The sequence below is a fragment of the Cebus imitator genome, unplaced genomic scaffold (assembly GCF_001604975.1).
Source record: "Cebus imitator isolate Cc_AM_T3 unplaced genomic scaffold, Cebus_imitator-1.0 Scaffold152, whole genome shotgun sequence".
NCBI classification, from domain to species: domain Eukaryota; kingdom Metazoa; phylum Chordata; class Mammalia; order Primates; family Cebidae; genus Cebus; species Cebus imitator.
The window spans coordinates 3,233,657-3,259,427 of NW_016107467.1; the positions used below are offsets into that span (position 1 = coordinate 3,233,657).

Below are 25,771 nucleotides of genomic sequence, written 5' to 3' on the forward strand. Positions count from 1 at the left end.
ACCTCCCTGGCCCAAGTCATAGATAACCAATAAATTTACAGTATAATTCAATATAATGTGATTTTCAGTTATACTGAAAGTTACTGTGTCCTTTAGTATAGTAAGCCATTCATATTAATTCTATAAGAAAATCAATGAAAAATACTTCCTGAGACATCTACTATCTATAAGGCACTAAGATAAAACTAATTCTAGTAATATCAACAATGTAATGTGAGCTTAAGTATGATTATTTAGTCATCAAATATGTATGAAATGTCTAGTAAGAGCCAGGTAGTGTGCTGGGCACAGGTGACGAGCACTCAGAGAAATTTCAAAGTTTAGATAGGTATATAGGCAAGTAAAAGGCAAATATAATACAGCATAATAATTGCTATCATAACAAAGAGTTAAAATTTAGATGTAGAGATATTTTTAAAATCTTGAAATAACTATGTTGAAACAATATGAAAAGCATCATAAGAAAGGTAGCCACACTGCTCATTTGTTGTAAGAACTCAGTAAAGTGGTTAGCATAACACTTAACACATAATTAATCCACATTGAGTGATGCTAAAAATCTGAACTATATAAATGGCTACAAGAATTCAAGCAGGGAGAGATCATGAGTGGTTTGTACGTTATTATGGATTTTATCTAATTTGTACAGTATTTTGTGGAACTACTCTATACCAGGCACTGGGATACAGGGGTAGCCAAGAAATAAAAGTTTCCTGCTTTCATACTGCTCAATTTGGAAAATAGACATGAACTAAGAATAATGGGTGATAAAAGCAGAGCGAAAGACTGTCATCTGTTCAAGGAAGTGTCATTTAATCTGAAACTTGTTAGATGAGTAAGAATGACCCATGTCAGCAGTCCCCAACCTTTCTGGCACCAGGGACCAGTTTTTTGTTTAAGACTAATTTTCCATTAACCAGGCGGGGGTCAGCGATAGTTTGGGATGAAACTGCTCCAACTGCTCTAACTCAGGCATTAGATTCTCATAAGGAGCATGCCACGTATGTCCCTCACATACGCAGTTCACAAAAGGGTTTGCACTCCTATGAGGATCTAATGCTTCCACTGAACTGACAGGAGGAAGAGCTCAGGAAGTGACAGGTAATGCTCAGGCAGTAATAGGATATAAGAAACCATGTACAGGCTACCAAAACCTCTGTGGGAGATGACTAACTGAATGTGAAATGTTTATATTGCATCACCCAAAGCAAGTCACCTGACCAAGCCTTCCAACATCAATGGGGCAGAGAAGATGCACCCTCTTCCAGAGAGGAGTAATGATTCCCAATGATTTCTCAACAGCAACAAGGCAAACAATTGGATAGACAGGTCTAGATCTTTACATGAGACTGATGGGACTAAAGAGACCTGAAGAAAGAACATAATGTCCAATCTTAAAAAGGATTGGTATGATCTTGACAGAAGTAAAGAAAACTAGTAAGAGGATCCCATCCATAAATGTAGGGCAATAAAAAGGAACGCACAGTTGGTTGATGACAGTTTTTTCTTTATTCCCATGCTTCTCTCTTTACAAATGAGGGGGAAAAAAAAGGGAAAAACGAGTTAATCATATGTGGGATAAGAAGGGTGGGGCAACTAAGGGCTCTCCAACCTAAAGAGCAGAGAAGGAGGGGCAGCCTTGGAAAGAAAGGAAGAAAAAGGCTTAAGGTGAATAGGGTAGTTGAAAGAAGTCCTGAAAAGCAAACCCAATTTCAGCCCTACAGATGAAATCCTATAAATGTAGAGAAAAGTGGGACCAACTTGGGGTCTGAGATCAGCAGAAAAGTTCACTCACAATCACTATGGAGAGAAAGCAATAGTTCCCATTTACAATTATATAAATTTTTCTTCTAAGTGGAGGCTGTTCTAGAATGAAAAATGCACTGCTTCTGGACATGAGAAATATGGATTTCATTTCTGGGTAGGTCATTAACCTGTTATTTGACCTAAGGCACTCAATGAATCTTTTTAGTCTCACTGGTAAAATGCATTCTAAGATGTTGTGCTTTATAAAATTATTTGAATGAAAGGTAAAAGCTATTTACAGAGAGAATTCACCCAGATCCATTCCCCCATTGTGCAGTCTATTACTTGAGATTCAAAACAGGCCATGACCTCAGATCTACCTTCACACTCTAATTAAACAATCAAGTAGTCAACACTACCTAAATCATGGCCTTTTACTATAGGAACTAAAATTCGCCAATTAGCCTCTAAAACACACTCTCAACTCCAGCCATGGAAGTGATTTGCAGGTTTAAGAAAGTGCCAGGCTAGCTTTTTTCAATCAGAAATCCTGTACTTTGACTTCCAACTCTTCACATCTGGAAAAGTCATCATTCTTACACTCATATAAAGCCTTCCTTGATCATTCTACCTCCATTTCCTTTAATTGTTCCCAACTCTCTTTCATTTTAGCATACAGCATATCTCTTATTCTATGAATATGTAAGCCACATTTAGTGAATACTAAAGACAACAACACTAATCTAACTGCAAAGCTCTGTAGGTAGCATCTAATGAGTTTTGCTAAGGGCCTGGCCTTATCTCATGGATTCCTTACAACAGATTTATACAGTACAAACCATTATTCCAACTTTACAGGTGAAGAAAATGAGAGAAGGCAGTTAATTTGCCCAAGGTAGGAAACTACCAAGGGGCAGACAGAGATTCCATGGAATAAGAAGCATACGGATTGCTACTAGACAAAACTAACTGATATTGTTCACTACATTTCCAAATATGTATCTGAGTTATTTTAATTGAACGGTACATTCTTGGAGAACTTCATTATATTTCCCACCTCTGTGTATTATTGGGCCTCACAAAGGGCTCCTTCACTTAGGCAGTAATTAGAGCTATAATTCATTCATAGGCAATAAAGTGACAGTTTACATTTCCTGTTTCTAATTTGAAAAGCAACTAAAAACTAGAAGGCATTTACAATGCTTAATGGATATGAGGTTTGGTAGTATGACAGGTTGCATTATTGGTCCAAATTCTTCCCCCGATTTTCTATTTTTGCCTTTGGCCATGTGACTCTGCAGTTCCTCCCACTAAAGAGGCAGAAGACAATTTCCCACCCTTGACTTGGGTTTGGCCCTGTTTTTTGTAATGGCCAACAGTAAGAGGCAGAACTGGTAATATTCCAGTTACAATGAAAGATCTTAAGAGACCTTGTGTGTTTCTTCTTATCTCTTTGCATTCCTGCAACTGGTATGAGAATAATTTCCATTAGGGAGCTTCTCCCTCAGAATCAGTTCCACCATTAGACATATGGAAAAAACAGAGCCAGACAGAACTGCATGCAGATTGAGCGAAGTAACCCACACCAGCCCAGCCTAGATAAGCCAACTCCCAGCTGACCTATAAAAATACGAACAGGTCAGGAATGGGTGGTTCATGCCTATAATCCCAGTACTTCAGGAGGCTGAGGCAGGAGGATCACTTCAGCCCTGCAGTTCGAGACCAGCCTGGAAGTAGACTCTCACTATGTTACCCATAGTGAGATACTGTTTCTACAAAAAACTAAAAATTGGCCAGGCATGGTAGTTCATGGCTATAGTCCAAGCTCCTCAGGAGGCTAAGGTGAGAGGCTCACTGGAGCCTAGGAGTTCAAGGCTGCAGTAAGCCGTGGTCGTACCACTATATGCCCGGGCCACAGAGCAAGACCCTGTCTCCCCTCCAAAAATAGAACAAAGCCAACTTAGTTCAGCAGAGCCACCCTAGCCAATGTGACAGAGTGAGAGATATACAAATGTATGTTATTTTAGACGATTGAAATTTGGGGGGCTTTTTTCCTACGTAGAATTATTGTAGTAACATCTAATTCATGTGGGTAAATGGTATTTTTGTTCACAAATATTCATTATTCACTCCCAGCTTAGTGGTTTGGTTTAGTTTTTTGCACTTCTGCCACAAGCTGTAGAAACTATAATAAAATCTCAGACTTCCAGCCAGATGATATGATTAGATAACAGCATTTGGGGCATAGTTCTTGTTAAGTGTGTGGATATAATTCATGTACACATGACTAAGAGTATATTTTGCATGTATGAAATCCAGAGAGGTAGAATATATATAAAATACACTACTGTTTGTAAGCACTTGCTTACCTCCCCCTTCCTTTATTAGCCCTGTGACTTCTGGCCAACGAAATGTGAGAAAACTTGACATGTTACCAGACCTACCAAAGTTCTGAAGGCAACTGAATGGTCTAGCTAAGTCTCTTGTGTTTCTGCCCTCACTAATGTGAACAGAATAACCCAGATAAGGGTCACTCTTAACTCAGGCAAAATCTGAAGTGAAGAAGGTTTATTGAGGAGCGCTCTCGAAAGAAACTATTGTAAAGGTAGAGGAGGACCCTAAAACTTAAAGTACTTGCAACTGAGGTCTCAGTTGATCCTTATATGGTATTCCAGGGCTGGGATGGCCCTTCTTGGCTACCTCTCTTGGTCTCATACACACAAAATATATTCTTACTTACATGTACATAAATTACATGTTCAGAATTGTCCAAATTAAGGCAACCCCAGTCTTTGTGTCTTTGCAACAGTCACTGATCATGGGCCACTATACAGAGGAAGCACAATTTTGGATGAGACAGTTCCCCCAAGGCAAAGGGAAATTCCCAGTGAGAAATGAAGATGTCAGTTATATGGCAGCTGATATTCCAATCAGATGGTAGATAGTTATGTGGGCCTTAAATTAGTGGGCCTGGACCAGGCACCACAGTATCTACTATAAAACTTTCCCCTAAGCTTGGATCCCAGAAGAAGCCACATAGAGGAGGCATATAGCCAATGCACAATACAGAAGAGCCATGCTGATCCAAAGCTGACCCACAGCTCTCATGGAACATAGATGAGTAATCCTTGCTGGAAGCCACTGAAGCTTTTGAATTGTTTGTTACCAAAGCAAAAGCTGATGGTTATATTTATAAAACAACAAAAAAGATATCTCATTTTTAAGCAGTAACTTCTTTTAAGCACTGTTATTTATTTATTTATTTATTGCATTTTAGGTTTTGGGGTACATGTGAAGAACATGCAAGATTGTTGCACTGTTTTTATTACAATGAGTTTGAAATCAGAGAAGATATAAATAAATAGAAAGATATCCTATGTTTATGGACTGGAAGAATTAATATTATTAAAATGTCCATATCACCCAAAGCAATCTACAGATTCAGTGCAAGCCCTATCAAAATTCCAAATACATTTTTCACAGAAATAGAAAAAAAAAATCCTAAAATTTATATGGAATCACAAAACATCCTGAATAACCAAAGCAATCTTGAGCAAAAAGAACACACTGGAGGCATCATACCACCTAACTTCAAAATATGCTACAAAGCACAGCAATCAAAACAGCATGGTGCTGGCATCAAAACAGACTGCACATCCCATTGGAACAGAACAGAGAGTCAAGAAATAAATCCATGCACTTATAGTCAAGAGATTTTGACAAAGTTGCCAAGAACACATAATGAAGAAGGGATAGTCTCTTCAATATGTGGTGTTGAGACAACTAGATTTATGGAGAAGAATGAAATTAAACCTTGATCTCACACCATTTACAAATATTAACTCAAAATGAATTAAAGGCTTAAACGTAGGACCTGAAACCATAAAACTACTAGAAGGAAACACAGGGGAAACTTTCCACGACAGTGGTCTAGGCAATGATTTTTTGGATATAATCCCAAAAGCACAGCCAATAAAAGTGAAAACAGTTAAATGAGATCACATCAAATTAAAAAGCTTCTACATAACCAAAGAAAGAATCAACAGGAAGAAGAGATGATCCATAGAACAGAGAAAATATGTGCAAACCACACATCTGTAAGGGGTTAATATTCATAATGTATAAGACACTCAAACAACTCAATAGCAAGAAAACAAATAACCTGATTTTAAAATAGGCAAAGATCAGAAAAAAACATTTATCAAAAGAATATACAGTAACAGCAAACAGGTATTTTTTGCTATGAAAAGGTGTTCCACTTCACCAATCATCCAAGAAATGCACATTAAAATTATAATAAGCTATCACCTCACATTCATTACAATAGCTATTACCAAAATGACAATGGGTAAGTGTTGGAAAGGATGTGGAGAACCCTTGCACACTGATGGAGGGAATGTAAATTGCTGTAACCACTATAGAAATCAGTAGGGAGGGTCCTTAAATAATTAAAATTGGAACTACCATAGGAACTAGCAATAGGACTATTGGATATATATTCAAAGGAAATGAAACAGTATGTCAAAGAGATATCTGCATTCCCATGTTCATTGCAGCATTATTCACAATAGCCAAGATATGGAACAAATCTAAGTGTCCAACAACAGATGAATAAAATGTGGTACATATACATAATGGAATACTATGCAGCCACTGAAAAGGAAGGAAATTCTTTTAATTGTGACAGTATGGATGAATTTGAAGGACATTCTGTAAAGTGAAATAAGCCAGACGAACTTGACCGCACTTATATATGGAATCCAAAATGGTTAAACTCATAGAACTAGAGAATAGTACAGTGGATATCAGGGGCTGAGGAGGGAGGTTTAGGGAGATGTTGGTCAAAAGATACAGAATTTCTGTTAGACAAGAAGAATAATTTCAAGGGACTTATACAATGTGGTGACTATAATAATAATGTATTATACACTTGAAAATCACTAAGAGAATAGATACATTTTAAGCATTTTCACCATACAAAAATGATAAGTATGTGAAATAATACATGTTAATTAGCTCAATTTATTCATTCTACAATGTCTACATATTTTAAGACATCATGTTGTATACAATAAATATATGTAATTTTGTCAATTAAAAGTAATTATATTAATTTTAAAAAATGTTTGTGTGTATTACTGCTGCATAAACTAGACCCAAAATAAATAGCTTAAAGAAAGAATTTATTCTCTGATGATTTTGAATTTGATCTGAGCTCAGTTAAGCATTTAGTTTGGTAGTTTTGCCTGGAGTCACTTGTGTAACAGGAGTCATCCAATAGCTTAATTGGGATTTACGGCCTCACTCACATGACTGACTACCAGTTTTGGCTACTGGCAAGGTACTGGCTACTGGCTATCTCTATGTGGCCTGCCATTCTCAAGGAGGCTTCCTGGACTTCTCCACAGGGCAAGCTCAAGTGTGCAAGAATAGAAGCTTCCAGGCTAAGGGGCAGAATCCACAATAACATCACTTGAGCCATATTTTTTTTTTTTTTCAAATTAAATAGGCTAGCTCAGATTCAAGGGAAAGGGAGATGGACTCCATTGCTTAAAGGTAAGAGTGAGCCACCATGCAAACTACCAAGGCCTGATGTGTGTTTTATCTTTTTCTGAAGTTATTTTTCTCTAAATAGCAAACTTAATACATTTTATGCCCCTTCTTCCTATCCTGCTCTCTTTCCTCAAAAAAATGTGTGAATAAATATATGTAATTTTTCCACTAGAGACCATTGAAAGCATTTAGCCACTACGGGTCAGTACAGAAGGGTCCATTCAAAAATATACCCAAAGGGAAACAAAAACACTAAGGAAAAGAAAAGAAGAAGGAGAGGGATGTGGAAAGGAAGATGAAAACATGGAGGAAGAAGAAGCAGAGGAGGAAGAGATTAAGTAACTTTAAAAACAGGGGCATAGTAATCCTATATACAATCTTAAATGCCTTCCCATCATTAGATTTTAATCTCTTCTGCTTGAATGCTTACAAGATGTCTGTATTTCATCACTCACAATTTTATGATTTGGGGTTAGCTCTATTCCCTATCTTAATCTATGTCTTGTGCATTTGTGTGTGTGTCTGTGTGGGTGTGTGTCTGCACATATATACATGCACACATGTGAGAGAATGTATGTGTGAATGGGAGGATGGGTTATTAGAAGGCTAAACTAGGGTAGGAAGAAGAATGAAAGAAATAATCATATCATAAAAATAGGATAATGAACAGTAAAGACTCAGAAAAATGCCATAAATCTAGAAAAATGACAAAAGACATTTCCCAAGCAAGTCATAATATAGAAATATTTATAGCAACTGACAATTATGGCACTATCCGATTAAAAAAGACATTGCCTATATTCTAGAATTTACCATTATATGAAAATATACTCTCCACTTCTAAATACACAGAATGCATGGTTTGTTTCACTATATAACAAAATATTAAGACCCCCATATATTAAGACCCTTTTGTTCTTTTGAAAACTAATGTCACTAAATTTTACAGACTTAAACATTGTCATTAAATTTTACAGACTTAACATTGATGAAATAACAGTCCAGTAAGTTACTACTAAATAGAAACATGTATATATCCACATTACATACAAAGAAAAAATTTAATTTACTCCAATGAATAAAAGCAGAAACTTGGACCTGCATGGCTCACATTTCAAAACCATACAGCCCATGCATAAAGCTTTCGATAGGTTTTATTTAAAATAAATAGAAGCCCTAGTAAGAAGAGAAAAATGACTTAAACTGCCTAATATATAGAAATGTGAAAGCTTCTTAGGCAAAGAGAATGCATAGGGGTGAGGGAGATGCAGTCACACACACCCAATTTTGATACAAATATGCCTTATCTGTATTCCAGAGCTTTCAGAATATTCACTGGAATTAGTAATTGGTAATCAGCAACTTTCGGCTACTTTACATTCAGGGAGGCGGCCAGACCAAGTGAGTAGCAGGCATCAGATTAGATCACTAGCTATATTGTTCGGGTTGATTTTAATTGCCTGAAAAGCATCATTACCATCTTCTGCAATGCGTTAAGTTATTTTAAAGAGTGACTACTTCTATGCAAGAAACAAAAATGTGGGTTTGCAATTGAGTTAGAACCTGTATGAAGCATTCAGTTGGGCTCCTGCCCTGGTGGCATCAAAATCCTGCCCAAGTCTGATCACACTGTAAACAAACACGTTTGCTATCTGCAGAACTTTTCAAATGTAGCATGGGAAAGTCAACACAGATTCCCAAACTGAAGACCACAGAGAGCCACCCAAATGTCACATCCTGGCCTATAAAATCCCAAGACTTCCATTTCCACACAGGCAACTGCAGGGTAAAGGAGTTCATGATATTTAAGAACAAGACAAATATTTGCATGAAAAAAGATCTATGGAAGCAGAATTTTTCAACCCTAGAATACAGTTGCAAAATTATCACATCAGCGTATGATGACATGGAAATGTCACCTCTCAGGATATTTGTTCTTTCAGTTAAAATCCTAGAAACATGAACCTATACATGGGATAAAACTGTGTAGAACTATACACATACTCATGAAATCAGGTTTAAAAAATGGTGGGAGGGTAAATTAGTTCAACCATTGTGGAAGACGGTGTGGCGATTCCTCAAGGACCTAGAAATAGAAATTCCATTTGACCCTGCAATCCCATTACTGGGTACATATCCAAAGGATTACAGATCGTTCTACTATAAGGACACATGCACAGGAATATTCATTGCAGCACTGTTTACAATAGCAAAGACCTGGAACCAACCCAAATGCCCATCGACGATAGACTGGATAGGGAAAATGTGGCACATATACACCATGGAATATTATGCAGCCATCAAAAATGATGAGTTTGTGTCCTTTGTAGGGACATGGATGAACCTGGAAACCATCATTCTCAGCAAACTGACAGAAGAGCAGAAGATCAAACACCGCATGTTCTCACTCATAGGCGGGCGTTGAACAATGAGAACACATGGACACAGGGAGGGGAGCACTATACACTGAGGTCAGTTGGGGGGAAATAGGGGAGAGATGGAGGAGGGTGGGGAGCTGGGAAGAGATAGCAAGGGGAGAGATGCCAGATGTAGGTGATGGGGAGGAAGGCAGCAAATCACACTGCCACGTGTGTACCTATGCAACAATCTTGCATGTTCTTCACATGTACCCCAAAACCTAAAATGCAATAAAATAAATAAATGGGGAAAAATGGTGACAACTGAATAAGCTCTGCAGTTTAGTTAACAGTAATGTACCAATGTCAGTTTCCTCGTTCTGATATTGCAGGATGATGTCACCATACAAGGAAGCTGTCTGAAGACTATACACAACTCTTTGTACTATTTTTCACAACTTCTTGTGAGTTTAAAATTACTTCAAGATAAAAAGTTAAAAAATGCAGATTAGAAAGCTGTATCCCAGAGATGATTCAGAAAATCTTGTAAGGGCTAAGGTATTGCCATTATTTCAGCAGAACCCAGTTAATGTTTCTGCAGAAACATGGTAAGTTGAGTAACAGTGCAAGGGAAATAGAGCATTCTCAGCTCTATTACAGGGGCTTCCTCTTTGAAGGATGACCGGTGAGACTGTTTAATGCCTACAACATTTCCCCATTTATAAGTAAGTATTTATAGTTTAGGAAGATGCACTTTTGATTTGTTGTGATGCAGGAATTTAGTTATTTTTTTTCATATGCTAATGTTTCACTCTAATAAAATAATAAATTTTGAGAACTCCCCATCACTTCCTTGCACTAAAATAAGCTCCTAACTTCACAGACCAGTCCTCAGTACTTAAAACCTTTGGTTTATGCTTCTTCAGAGCATATGTTTGCCACAGAATTTTCTAAATCAGATAATATCAAGATGTTCATCTGTTGTCAATTAACGATTTGTCACTCAGAAACTGCAAATTAATATAAAATCTTTAAATTATACAGTAAAATAAATTTAGCCCTAGAAAAAGAAGCCCAACAATAGCAGAACTTCATGCCAATTAAAGAGATTAGACATTGTTTCATTCCAGAAATATTTACCAAAGTCTTAATATGTACTTGCTGCTCCATCAGTAGACTATCAGGAAAGGCAGATATTAAACAATTTTACAATAATAATTAAATTCTAATGCATTCACCCCTAAAGAAGAAACAAAATTTAAATTGTTGGTTGTAGACAGCATGGGGGTCAAACCTAGCCTTGGAGGATAGTCAAGGCTACCTGGAGGAATAGCTAGGTTGGGTATCACCTCAACAAATAACAGAGTTGAAAGTAAGGCTTTCCTGAAAGAAATAACAATGAATTGAGGATGGAAATGAGTCAAATGGGAATAAGGAGAGTGGGGAGAAAGTCATGGGTGTTTTAGGCACACACAAGAAAAATGAAGCCAAAAGGGACATGTTGAGTTTTCGAGAAGTTTGAAAAGATCGATGTATTATAGCTGGAGTGTTAAGTATCAGGGAAGAATGAGGGAGAAGTCAAATACAGACAGGCTGCATCAGTTGCATTTTTTTCTCTATGCAGTAGGTGTCCAATGAAGCAAGGTGTCTGCCTCATGGATTAATACAGCACTGTGAGTCAAATAGAATGGGACAAGAAAGAGAGTGAAGAGAAAGTCATTTCTTAATCTGCTACATTTAGGTGAAAAGTGCTTAGAACCCAGCCTGGCACATTGCTTGAATGAATGTTCTTGCATTTTTTAATCAGTGGACTGGTTACAACTGCAGAGGGAGAAGAGGGTGACAAATACCACTGACTCCAGAGGCCTTGATCACAATGATAGCTAAAGAAAGAACAGATCACCTAAGTTCTTAGGAAACAGATTGAGAGGAAAAATGATGAATTCCACTTTGGACAAGTTTGCTTTGAAGTTGCAGATGTCCAAGACATGTAAGAGATCATGGGCAATGTGACAGAAAGAATACTGCCAAAGTCAGCTGCACATTTCTGCTGAATATGGACCTTCTTGAACAGGATCTTTGGTTACATGTGGCAAACTCAGCAAACCAACAAGACTAGTTCTCATAGGTTTATCAAACCCCACTGTGAGCCAGATAGTACAACAGAAGCTGCTTTGCAATAGTGCATAAAATAGAAATGCTTACAAGGTAATTACAGAATAGTAAACATGAAATCAGGTAAGGAAATGTACAGTTCCAAGTTATACTAAGGGATACCAAAGAAATGAACAGAAAAAGTCTAACAGAGGTGCCCTTAGGCGGGAAAGAAATCGGAGAGCCCTCTCTAAGCAAATGGTATGTACACTGTAGCCTAAGGGATGAGTTGAAGTCAAAAACTCTATATGGGCCAGACTCAGTGGCTCACATCTGTAATCCCAGCACTTTGGGGGTCCGAGGTGGGCAGATCGCTTGAGTCCAGGAATTTGAGAAGAACTTTGGCAACATGGGGAATTCCCATCTCTACAAAAAATTCAAAAATTAGCCAGGGCATGGTGGTGTGTGCCTGTAGTCCCAGCTACTCAGGAGGCTGAGGTGGGAGGATCACTTGAGCCCAGGAGGTTGAGGTTGCAGTGAACCGTGATCACACCACTGCAGCAGCCTGGGTGACAGAGTGAGACCCTGTTGCATTAAAAAACAAAACAAAACAGAAACAAAAACAAAAACAAAACCTGTGAGTTTGTGTGTGTGCACACTGTGTGTATGTATGTTTAGGGGTTCGTGCTGGACAGGGCTATCAGGCAAAGGGACAGAGTGATCCCTAAGATAGGAAAGAGCTCAAAAAAACTGCAGAAATGAAAAAGAGTCTAAGAATCTCTTGTTCCCCAAAGCTTGATAGGAATTGTCAAAGGGACAGTTGTGTTTAAATCCTACACAGCTTTGCAGGTAAGATTTGATAGTTTGGATTGTATTCTGAGTGCACTGGAAAGCCATTTAAGCATTCGGAGTAGATGAGTACTAACGTAACATATGTTTAAAAAAAAAAAAAACCTGCCTTGGCTGCTATGCAGAATGATTTGAGGGAAGAAGTACGAAAGGAAGCAAGGAAGCCAGTGTAGTTATCCCAGGATAGAAGATGGTGACTTGGAGAATGAGGACGTGGGTAAAGATGGAGGGAAGTGAGCGAATATGAGAAATATTTCAGGGTTAGAACCAAAAGGACATGAGATCTGAGTTGTACTAGTTCCCCAAAATAAAAATATTTGAAGTATTGTGATGGCATCAAGAATTATTTACTAAAATAGTATACTGACAGCCACATTTGTCAGTAATATAATCAAGTGGTTTTGAAATATGGATCTCATATCTTAACATCTGAAAGTTAATCAAAGTCAAGGGACTTAAAAAACAAATGGGACAAAATTGTTCTCCTGTTTTATTACATAGAAAATTTACAAGCTGAGTTATAAAGGCACCTAAGAGAGTGCTATGGAATTACTATAGCCTAGATAATCTATTTCTTCAAATGTCAATATGTCTGCAACAAGAAATATGCAAATCCACTGAATTATTTTATCCTACTTAATAAAATAGTCATTTTTCCTCATTCTTCGCCAGGCAGGTTCTTGTGCAGTAAAGATTCTACAAATATTTACATTCCAAGTAGCAAAGCTGTTTGAAATGCTATAAAGTTCTGCCAGCACTTCTATTACAAACCCTTATTTCTTGTTTATAACATGTACATAAAAGGGGGAAAATAAAAATGTACTATGGATTGAAACTTGGCATACAAAGTTTCAACCAGGGAGTGCATTTCTCCTGTAGCAAATTTTCCAAAGAAATGTCCCACTGTGTTTAAGAGATGAGGGTAGGGGAGACTAAAAGATAAAAACCATGCAGGATACTTGATCCACTTCTGAAATGTTCATACAAATTGGATATGAGACTGAGATCTGTTCACCCCTCAATTTCAAAGCAATGTTCTATCTTAAACTGTTCTGCGGCCCCATATTCTCATTATTGCCAAACATCTTTGTAACAACGATATTCTCTATTGTACTTTTATTCAAGCATAAGAAAGGAAACAGTCCACCAACATTAAGTGACTTAATATATAAGCATGTTAAAACTATATGCATATGCATTTGTGCATATTAAGAACTACAAGTGAGTACCTTCAGAATGCTCACCTTCATAGAGACAAAGTACCTTGCTAAGATAAGAAGGCTTAAAGGCAGACTGGTGGTGACAACTAAATCAGAGATGGCAGGCAAACATGCACAGCATCAATAAATCCTCCTGCCATCTGAATACATTCCACTACATAAAATTAACATTAATTATACTGAAACAACTTACTAAATGACTTGAAAGCACAAAACATCAAACCAGTCAAAGCTTCTCTGTTTTGTAGCATTGCCACAATATAGTGATACACAGATCTGGCAGTTTGAAAGGGGCAATTATATCTATATACTATTTCAGCATGAAGCATATTAAGAGTTAATGAGAACTTCAAGTTGGACACTTAAATTACACAGTAAAAACAAAGCTGGAAGATGTGTACTGAATGTGGGAGAAGGACTTAGGAACTTGTAAAAGAGAAAGATGCATATTTTGCAAGCAGAGCAAAGAAGCTATTCGTTTGTAATAACTAGGCATATATGAAATGTGACAGTGATAAAATTGAACATAAATCAGCAAAGGAAAGACTACAGCTTGCGGTCCACAGCTAATCTTTGCTCTACTTAAAACTGCACAGCACTTTGATCCTAATAAATGCTTTGTTGCCATTTTAAGGTACACTTGGGCTATCTGGTTGTGTTGTGAAGGATATTTAAAAGTTAAAGTTCTCCTGGTGAAATGAACTTAACACCTTCATGTCTTCAAGCTGACATTAATGACATCCAGACAGTGAGGAGGACATGGGCTGAATGTTATTGTCTGTGGCAGCCACTGCCTGAATCTATTACCCTGCATATCAATTAGCCACTCGGTGTCTCAGTTATCCTACTTTTAGACAGGAGGGCCACTTGCATGCATTCAACCTTACCATTTATCTTATAACAGTGTACCGCAATTTGCTATATTTCCTTGGTGGCTACCGATCATTCTGGGGGTCCTCAAACCACATGTTGACTCTCAACTAATTTCAAGCAAGCAATCAAAGATCAGTAATTCCTGGCCCCACTCTTTATTTGCAAGCAAACAACCTTCCATTTAGTGAGGCTGAACCCAGTCAGATTTCTTTAATGAACAACATTCACAAGAACCTGACCCACTGCAACCAGTGACATACGCATATTAAGCATCTTACAAATGTTGCACAAATTGATATGAATATTAACGTGCAGGCAACTTCCTCCCTAGTACCATAACCCACAAATGGTTAAAACCATAAACCAAGATGCCAGGTTACTGCAGCCAAAGTCAGGTTACTGTTAGTAAACACATCTAGCCAAGCAAAACTAACACATTTGACTTGATATTGAGATATAAAAGCTCTTTCAAAGGCAATTACTCCTCCTTTCAATCTCTGAAGAGCTCTGACTCATTGTTCTCATTAATTCCTGTTTTTAATCTATTTACAGATCAGGATTCTTTTTCAGCTAGTATGATATTCATCTCTGTGGGGGTAGACAGAAACCACAGCACATACAGTCTTCCTTTTTTTTTTTTTTTAAGTTATTCTTGCTTAATCATTTTTAAATTATTTCTGGATCTACCTACTCACCATAGGAGCTGGGGTTTCTGACCTCCCTCTTGTATATCAAGCCCTCCTTGTCTGTTGCTTTCTCTAGCTGTTTCCCTGCATCTTGGGTTGAGGTTAACAGACTGGCTACCCCTTTCCCAGAGCTCTGTTCCCCTTCCTTTGCCTATGAACGGAGGTTTGCTGTCCTTATCATAGCGGGCGCCGATTGTTATTAAATAATTCCTCTGGGCACATCTTCTTGTTGTAAGTCAATAAGCAAATGCAATACAGGGAAGGACAAACGGATTGGTGAGCTGTACGGAGCTTTGCACAAGCACAGCCCAGAAGCTGGTCGTTCATTTTACGCGACCAAAAAAATTCCTGATGGTGCTATGACTCGGGTGCCCGGTTGGCACTTCCTGGTTTTCTGTTTCTGGTATTCTGTACTTGCTTTGCAGGGATCCTCAAGAGAACACAGAAACAGCTGAAACCAGGGTCTGAGCTCAGGAAACCTGGACTACAGAGCATCAGGGTAAAGCTGGCAAATAAACGCGACGGGGAATTCCGTCCCAAGCTGCTGATCCGTCAGTAGAAAGAAAATGCAGCTTAGAAAACTTGATCGCTAACAGAAGAATTCTCCACCCTAGCTTTCTCAGACCTGGGAGTCTGGGTCTGGGGGGTGAGTCCGACAAAAAGGTATCACATTCCGACATTTATGCATCATGCACCTGGAATTATTCCTCAGTATCCCTAAGGGTCACAACTTTTTTCCCCCCAACTTTCACTGGTCAAACCCACTGCGCGAAGAGCAAGCCCGAGAGAGCCACTACGCAATTCCCCGCGCTCCAGCTGGGGATGCAGCCTTCCAACCCGAAACCAGTCCTCGCCCCAGAAAGGGAAAAATAATCTCCCCAAAGCAAGTCCGCTGAAAGAAGTATCTTTTATTCTTGACCCGTCGGGTGCATTTCCCTGCAAACAAACTTTGGGGCTGAGGAGCCAGGAAGCCAGTGCGTAAAGTTTGCCCCGGCAGGTGGCTCATCCCTGCGGCCCGGCTGGCGCCGGGAGGAGGAATCCCGGACTTACCTGGTCCCTGCAGCTCGCCAGACGGCCGCCCCGCCGGTCCACCAGCCGCCGCCGTTCGTCCGGACCCGGGGGGCCGCCGTGCGCGCCCGCGTGAGCCGCCGCCGCAGCGCCGCCGTCCGCCCGGTTCCCGCCCCAGCCCACGGCGCCCGCCCGCCCGCCGCCGCCGCCGCCGCCGCCACGCGCCAGGCTGCTGTGGCTGCTGCCGGCGCCCTGCGAGCGCTGCCTGAGCCTCCGCCGCTCCGGCTCCGACGCGGACGCTGGAGGGAGGGGAGACCAGGCGGACGGGAGGGAGGGAGGGGCGGGGAGCGCAGCGGCGCAGCCAACTGGGTCCCGAGCCTAGCGTCTGCGGCGCCCCCGGCGCCTCTGCCTTGCCGGACCCCGCGCCGCCCCGCGCTCGCCCGCGTGCACCCACGTGTGTCCCGCCTCCGCAGGGCCCAGGGCGGCGGCGCGGGATGGGCGGCGGTCAGTGTATCACCTCTGTGTGGCCTCGTGCCACGCTGTTGGGGCCTGGGGAGCACGGGGTTAAGGCAGGAATTCCACTTCCAAGGAAGCCTCTTGCAGCTGCGCTCCCACAAGTGCGCAAGATTTTAATATTAAAGCGGGTAATTATTAAGGGCTCACTATGTAGCAGGTAGTGGACTGCGCTGTTTAAATGAATTAGTTCATGCAGTCCCCAGAGCAAACCTGGATCTATTATTATTCCCGGGTTTAGTGATGAGGAAACTGATTTTCCTAAGGTTTCAATGAGTCAGCTGTGAGAATAATGGCAATTCCATTCTGTTAACGACTCTATGAAGTAGATCTTACCACCTTTATTTGCCAAGTATGCACACAGTGGTGGGTTGGAGAACCCGGACTTGAATAAACCTGTTGGAGTCCTGAGCCTTTGCACTGAACGGCTGCTGACTTACTTCTAGTCAAACCGGTGCAAACACTGAAACTTTAGTTGTACGAAAACAATTGGGAACAACCTACCTGTCCTTCATTAGGAGAGTGGCTGATTAAATACAGTGGAGACATACAGAGGCAGAGAGAAAAGTGCATCTACTAGTATTGGCATAAATGACCTTCAAGAGGTGTCCATAGAGGTTGGGTGGGAGTGAGTCACGCCGGTAATCCCAGCACTTTGAGAAGCCAAGACGGGTGGGTCGCTTGACCCCATGAGTTGAAGACCAGCCTAGGCAACACAGGGAGACTTTGTCTCTACATAAATAAATAAATAAATAAAGTTAGTGGGCATCGTGGCATACACCTGTGGTCCCAAGCTACTTAGGAGGCTGAGGTGGGAGGATCTCTTGAGGAATCACTTGAGCCCGGAAGCGGGAGGCTGCACTAAGCCACGATTGTGCCAGAGCACTCCAGTGTAATAGACTGAGGGAGACCCTGTCTCAAATAAATAAATAAATAAATGGTATAGTTAGGATAACTTGGGACACGTACTGTTAGTTAGCACAGGCAAGTTGGTATGTGTACTGTTTTTGTGCCTAAACACATACACACTTTCAGGTGTATATAGTCATATTTATGCTTTCACAGTTTCTAAAAGGATGTCTCAGTATACTCTTAACAATTTTTAGTATTGGTGAGGCTGAAATTGGGGCAGAGGAGACTTTATACTTTTCATTTTATAATTCTTTGACATTGTTTTAAAAATGTATCATGTTGTCCCTTCATATTAAAAAATCTATTGACATTTAATTAGACTTGAGAGTTTATGGCCCTGTTTATTCTCCTCGATCCTCTTCCTGTGATTCCTGTAGACAGAATGAAGCAACACTTTATCAAGAGCAGCAACCTGGGCAAACCAGACCTGGTTCAACTATGCTTTCTCATTCTTAATCGTTTCCTCCAGAGATATGTGTGTGGTCCCCTGCAATTCAGAAAGAAATTTGAACTTCTGGAAAAACTCTCCTAGAGGGGGTTTAAGGACAAGAGGTAAGACCCAGGTCAGTCGGATGCAAGGTGCCACTCCCTACAGCGAAGTCAGCATGTGGGCCCCCTGCATTTACAATTGCCACAAAGAACTTGCTTGGTACTTTGGGAGGCCGAGGTGGGAGAATCACTTGAGCCCTGGAGTTTGAGACCAGCATGGGCAAGACAGCGAGACCTCCTCTCAACAAAAAAAATTTAAAATGAGCTGAGCATAGTGGTGTGTGCCTACAGTCCCAGCTGCTTGAGAGGCTGTGGCAGGAGGGGATTGCTTGAGACTGGGAGGTCCAGGCTGCAATGGGCCGTGATTGAACCACTGCACTCTAGCCTGGGTGACAGAGCAAGACCCTGTCTCAAAACAAAAAAGAAAAAAAGAAATGGCTTGACCAGGTGGTTTTTCCCCAGTCCTCCTTTCTCTATGAGCATACAACAGGATTCTTGAATACATTATGGAACTTCCTCTGATGTTGGCCACATTTGCCCTTTCTCACTTTGTTAGGAAACTGCTCAACCCTAAAAGAGTAATGGGTAGATTCAAAAAAAATGTGGGGTTATTTATGTTTTAAAAAGAAGTAGGGGGAGACAGGAACAGATAGAGTACGCTGCCGTAAATAAAAATAATATGCTTTTTCCCATCAGAATTAAATTGCAGTAAATTTGGACTCCTTAAGGTTTCTCTACTTAGCCAAAGGAAAAAAAATAGAACAGGTACGGAAAGGTTGTTTATGGTCGTTTCAGTTGTTATTGGTTACTGTAAATAATCTTTTTGCTTGCAATCTGGGAACATGTTGGCAAACCCCTTGCGTGTGACAAAATGTTTTATTGGGTAGAACTGGTGTGTTCTGGAAGGAGCTGAGAGAACTTTATATGCAAATTATGCTCATGCGTTGCACCTAGCAAGTGCAATTACTGCCATGCCCACATCCATCACAGGCATGCCTCTTCTTTTAATATTTTCAACTTGATGTCTCATAATGCATTTTTCTTCTAACACATACATATATACCTTGTCTAATGGGAAGGGAAAGAGCATTTTCATCAAGGAGGGGGAGCTGGCCTCAGGCAGCAAAAAGACAGGGAGAAAGACAGGAAAGAAGCTCCTTTAAATTAGAAAGAAATCTAAACCCTAACCCCTTCCAGCCCTCTCCAAATAATTAGTCATTTCTAAACTCAGATTACATTGCCTGTGCTAGTAAAAGCTGATTAGTGCTGGAAAGGGATTTAATGGAATTTTGAGTCTTATGGTTGCTGTGGGGGGGGTGGGCAGATCTTAAAAATTGTAGGAGTAATGATAAACACTTAATATAAGCCACAGTTTCATAGACAAGTAAAAGGTGTATAAATATGTGTATATAGAGAGATGTGAATCATTTTACATCCTCCCTTTGCCCAAAATGTAAAGCATAATGTGAGTCAACTGAAAACCTGATATTTACAAAAAGTTGATACACAAGAGCAGGTTTCAATACAATTTCCATCCAATTTCTGGGCCGGAAGCCCAGGAAATTAAAAAAAAAAATTAAAGGCACATGTGGGTCTTCTCAGTGTGAACGCCGGATGGAATTTTTATTGAATTTGGCCTCAACTGATTGTAGCATTATAAGCAATTCTGCAGTTAAGTTTCAGCCTCCATTTAGACAGCAAATCTTTTTTTAGGGTATTATAACTAAGAATAATAACTTTCTTTTTATATGGCATCTTTTATACCAAAGCACTTTAAAGTGTGAGATCATCTTCCCATTATTAAGATACCCCATCTGTGTTGGAATATAGAAGCTATTTCATGCCAGTGACACCACATAACAGTTATTTGTTTGCATGTTTATTGTGTAGCAAAGGGAAATGCAGAAAAATATCTACTAAACCCACAGACTGAAATTCTTAGGTAAAAGTATAAATTGAAATATAGCCAAGATACTAAGTTAAACACACCCTTTTCTAAAAAAGGGTTTGGGGTGTCTTAATTTCCACAGATGGAAATACAAGTCTTATTGTTATCACCATGGTACTGTCCCAAAGTTCTCGTTTATATCTAGATGCTGAGATTAAATTGTAGGGTATATAGAACTGCCATGTTATCTCCATTGCTGGGGTAGATGGTTCTGAGAGGTTGTTTGAGGCAGACTAACGAATAATAATAAGTTTTCAGCATTCAAATTGGAGTACGGAAATAAGACTGTTACAATAAGTGCATAATAGTGACAAAATTCTTATATGCATTCATATAAAATGCTTAGCACTATGACTGGAACTTAGCTCCAATTACTAATCACATAATAACAAATTCAAGTATTGACTGAATTTCCTGTCTATGATAGCAATGCTGTCATTCTCTTTACTTCATAGAGCAAATACTATGTGACAATTTTTTACATGTCCTTTTGTGTGTGTGTGTGCCAGTTTTCTTCCCTACAATGTAAGCTTCATGAAGGTAGGGGCCTTGTTTTCTGTACTGTTGCATTTAGAGCTCCCAGCACAAATCTGACATGTACATAATGGGTGTGCAGTTAAATGTATATTTCATGATTGAGGAACTTCCAATGTGCCAGACACTGTATTAATTGCTTATTCTCAGTACTTTGCAATCCTTACAACTCCATGAAGAAAATACTGTTTTACCACCTCTTTACAGATGAAGGAACTAAGGCACAAAAAAATAAACTCATATATTTGGAAGCTCAGCTTTCTGAGGTTATACAAACTATAATCCAGACATCTAATGGCAGATTCTCTGCTCTGTGCTGTACACCCTGTGAGCTTACATGGATTTTGTCAACCATATAGTCTAGCATTTCTCAAACTTTAATGTCTCTTTGAATCACCTGGAGGACCTTGTTAAAATGCAGATTTAGATTCAGCAAGTCTAGGGTAGGGTCATCTAAGCTTCTGGATGCTACTGGTGCTTCTGATCCACAAACTGAACTTTGAGGATTTAGGATACAGTCCAAATCTTTCATGTTCACATATAAGTCACTTGACACACCCCAGATGTTAGAGGATTGAACTAATGGAAATTAAAAACAATATTGGAATTACTTAAATAGTCACAAAATCATAGAATTACATTTAGAATTATTTCTTCTAGGATAAGAATGGCTAATACAGAGTGAAATCTCAATAAATATTAATTTTCTAGGCAGAAGAAAAGCTAAGGCACAGAAAGATTATGCAACTTTCCCCAGTTCATTCAGGAATCAGCAGGCCCTAAAGACTGCCTTCACTTTCGGACCATAATACACTGTCCCCACTCAATTATTTTTTAAAGGTGGATTTCATGGAAATTTGAAATAGCAACACACGGACATACTTAAGAGAGCTGGTAGAAGAAGGTGTACGCCAATGTAGTTATCAGTTGCATTTTGGTAGGAATGAGGCTGTTGCAACCTAAAGAACAAAAGAGGTAAGTTGAAGTTCACAACTATTGAATTGAAAATATTTACATAAAATGCTAAAGAATACTATATATAAAGACTCTTCACCTTAATGTTTGTGATGCACCCTTGCTCGGGTACGTAAGTTTCTGAATTAATAATTCTATGTTCTCTTTCCCCAAATATTAATGGATAAAATACTATCTTTCCCATTCAAATATCATGTATTAAAGAAGAGATTATTATGCACATACTTTTATCACTTCATAGAAAGTAAGCTTTTGCATTAAAATATATATCTTTCATTAATCTACCTCAGTTTCTTAAGGTAGATTTCAATAAGCAACTATTTTATCATCTATCTAAAATCTTCATTCCAAGACTGTCAACCTTTCTTGGAATAAAAATGATTTTTTTTTCATTTGTTAAAATGTACAAAACATTTCCTTCCTTATTTTTATTTTAGTTCTGCTCATATTGTTATGCTAATTTTCTGACACTAGTAAATGTTAAGATTAGACTTCTGCTTTATGCACATCTGTAAAATGTTTTATATATCTAAATAAACCTTAGTTGATATGTTGAGACAAAAGGCTTTCTTAAAACTTAGGGTGAAAGAAAGGTCTTCACAGAGTAGTTTTACAGTGGGGAAAAATGGCTCCTTACCTTTGAAGCGTGGCTTGTATTAGGCAAAAAAGGATCTTGGATGAAGTGTAAAGAATGTAAGTGATGGTTACCTGAATCAATTCCAGCTGTTATAACAAATTACCATAGGTGGGATCCCTGAAACAACAAATATTGATTTCTCACAATTTCTCTGGAGGCTGGAAGTCCAAGCTCAGGATACCAGCATGGTAGCATTCTAATGAAGGCCCTCTTTCTGATTTGCCATCTTCTTGTATCCTCACAGGTGGAGAACAGAGAGAGATGAAGCAAGCTCTCTGGTCTCTCTTTATAAGGATGCTAATCTCATTCCTGAGGGCTCCACCCTTATGATCTAATTACCTCCCAAAGGCCTCACCTTCTAATGCCATAACATTAGATATTAAGATTTGAACATATGAATTTTGGAAGAACAAAAACATTTTGTCCTCAACAGTGATACAAACAAAGTTGAGGTAAAATACTATGGGAGTTAGAAAACATTGTGCAGAAGACCAAGTAACAGGCCAGGCACTGTGGCTCAGGTCTGTAATCCCAACACTTTAGGAAGTTGAGGCAGCTGAATCTCTTTTATCCAGTAGTTTGAGGCCAGCGTGAGCAATCTAGCAAAACCCCATCTCCACAAAAGTAGAAAAATTAGTTCGGCATGGTGGTATGTGCCTATAATTCCAGCTACTCCTGAGGCTGAACCTCTTAAGCCTGGGAGGTTGAGGCTGCAGTGAGCTGGGATTGTGCCACTGCACTCTACCCTGGATGACAGAGCAGGACCCCATCCCAAAAAGAAGAAGGAAGAAAAAGAAAGAAGGAGGAAGAAGAAGAAGAAAAAGAAGGAGGTGGAGGAGGAGGAGGAGGAGGAAGGGAGGGGAGGGGGGAGGGGAGACGAGTAGGAAACCAAGAAGCAAGAACAAGTTTATGTTTATTTTTATGTATAGATACTGATGAATCTGTAAGGTGGTATGACAAATAATATTTTGACATCTGTATCAAGAGGGTGTTTGGGTTCTAAAAAAGAAGATAAAAAGAGTAGTTTTTGTTTTAACAAGTTTACTTCCATTGAAATGGTTTTACTTCAATAACAATGCATCCTTAATATGAGTAATCGCTGATATAAAATATCACATAGTAATTAATTTGGTCATATAGTTAATCTTTCCATGGCCATCTGACCTATAGAAATAAAAAGATCCCTTTTCACTATTTGCTAACAACTGATCTTGGGGAATGAGTAATTTCCGTACCGAGTTACAACTGACCAAAGCACAAGGAATCCTTTGTTTCCTCAAGAGATTGGTGGAAAAGCAGCTGATGTTGAAAGTTCTTAAGGCCACCTTTGGAGTTCTCTCCTGGCCCCACATAGAGCATTTGTTAACATGTTCATTGAATGAACACACCTCAAGTGTTTAGGTTTCTAAAATTCTAAAATTCTTTCATGTAATTTATTTGGATCACTGATTTTTGAATTTTCTTTTCAGTTTTGTCAAAATGATGAAAGAAGAGATTTTCCTCATTGGAACACATGCTTTATTATGCTAAAATATTCCTTTTGAGAAACCGATCACTAGAATTCTTTAGTCTAGTGGTTCTGAGATTTTGCTGCATATTAGAATCACTTGGGGGACTTCAAAAATATTGATGCCCTGGCTTCACCTCATACTGATTAATTTAGAATCTCTGAGGGCCAGTACCCCGGCATCAGGATTTATTTAAATTGTCTGTGGGATTCCAGTGTGCACATAAGTTTGAGAAGCATTTGCAGTGGGTTGAATAGTGCACCCCCAAAAGATATGGTTAAGTCCTAACCTCAGGTACCTGTGAATGTTACCATATTTGGAAATAGGGTCTTTGCAGATGTAGTTAGTTAAGATAAGGTCTTACAGGATTATGGTGGATCCTAATCTGATGATTTATATCTTCAAACAAGGGAAATTTGGACACAGACATACAAAGAGGAGAGACTGCTGTATGAAGACACAAAGACAGACAGACCCAGATAACAGATGGCCATGTGACCACAGAGGCTGAGATTGGCATTGCATGGCTACAAGCCAAGAAATTCTGAGGATTTCCAGACACCTCCAGAAGTTAGTAGAGAAGTATGGAATAAATTCTCCCAGCTGAGCTGCCAAAAAGTAACCAAGCCTGCGGATACCTTGACTTTGGACATCTGGCCTCCTGAACTGTGAGAGAATAAATTTCTGTTGTGTTAAGCCATCCAGTTTGTGGTAATTTTTTTTTTCTTTTGAGACAGAGTCTCTGTCGCCCAGGCTGGAGTGAAATGGGGTGATCTCAGCTCACTGCAACCTCCACCTCCCGGATTCAAGCAATTCTCCTGCCTCAGCCTCCCAAGTAGCTGGGACTATAGGCATGCACCACCATGCCCAGATGATTATTGTATTTTTAGTAGAGATGGAGTTTCGCTACACTGGCCAGACTGTTCTCGAACTCCTGACCTTGTGATCTGCCAGTCTCTGCCTCCTAAAGTGCTGGGGTTACAGGCGTGAGTCACGGCACCTGGCCGTGGTAAGTTTTTACTACAGCCTTGGGTAGCTAGTATAGCACTTCTTAGTCAATCCAAGGAGGGCTCATTTGCAGGATAGAATTCCTCCTCTTTTTAACGTTTAACTACCTAGTGACAATGGTGGGCAGGTTCTAAATTAATAGCCATTTCCATTGACTTTGCTAGAGTAAATATTTTGCCTCCTCCCATCCCTTCCTCATACTCCACCATTGTCATTAAACAAGGCAGAAGAATTCAAAGCACTTACCTTGATGAAACATATCTTTTGGTCATTACAGTTTCAAGGGTTAGAATTTTCCACTTGTTATTCCAAGCATTTGTTTGCCTGAGCACTTTGTATCATGGTCCATAAAATACTGTATAAGTCACACCACTCCAATATTTTCTCTTTTAACCAAGTCCAGTTGTTTCAGGATACAATCAGTATAATCAAAACATTTTAAAATTTGAAAACAATGAAAAACAGGTGGCTTTCTTTTTCTTGAGTCTTTTGTCCAAAATGATGGGTTCTCAAATATATTTGTCATGAAACAATTTCTTCCATTATTTCTTTGATAATTATGAAATAATCCTAAACTGCAAGCAATTTTAAAGATGAGATTCAAAGAAATTTTAGATGATTTTTGGCATCTTTAAACTATTATGACAATTATCTCAATCACTGGAAGACAAATATAGATATGGTTTGGACATAGGCTATTTAACATAGTAATCAAAATGCTGGTGAAGCAACCCTCTTCCCAGTCAACCGTTTAACTAAATAAGGAACTTTAGTTTGACTTCAATTAATGGGGTATATTCAGGAAAACTTCAAAGCATGTTTAGAAGTGTATGAACTATGACTCCCAAATATAATTGTTAT

The 25,771-nt window shown here is 39.3% G+C and overlaps 1 protein-coding gene across 1 annotated transcript in view; it reads right to left on the bottom strand.

The window, feature by feature from the left end:
* CNTN3 (contactin 3) overlaps positions 1-16,504 on the bottom strand; it is a 336,227-nt gene extending 319,723 nt beyond the window's left edge. The window contains exon 1 of the mRNA XM_017543319.2: positions 16,429-16,504. The gene's annotated coding sequence lies outside the window, so the exon portion shown is untranslated. The remainder of the gene's footprint in view (positions 1-16,428) is intronic.
* Positions 16,505-25,771: the final 9,267 nt, after the last annotated feature.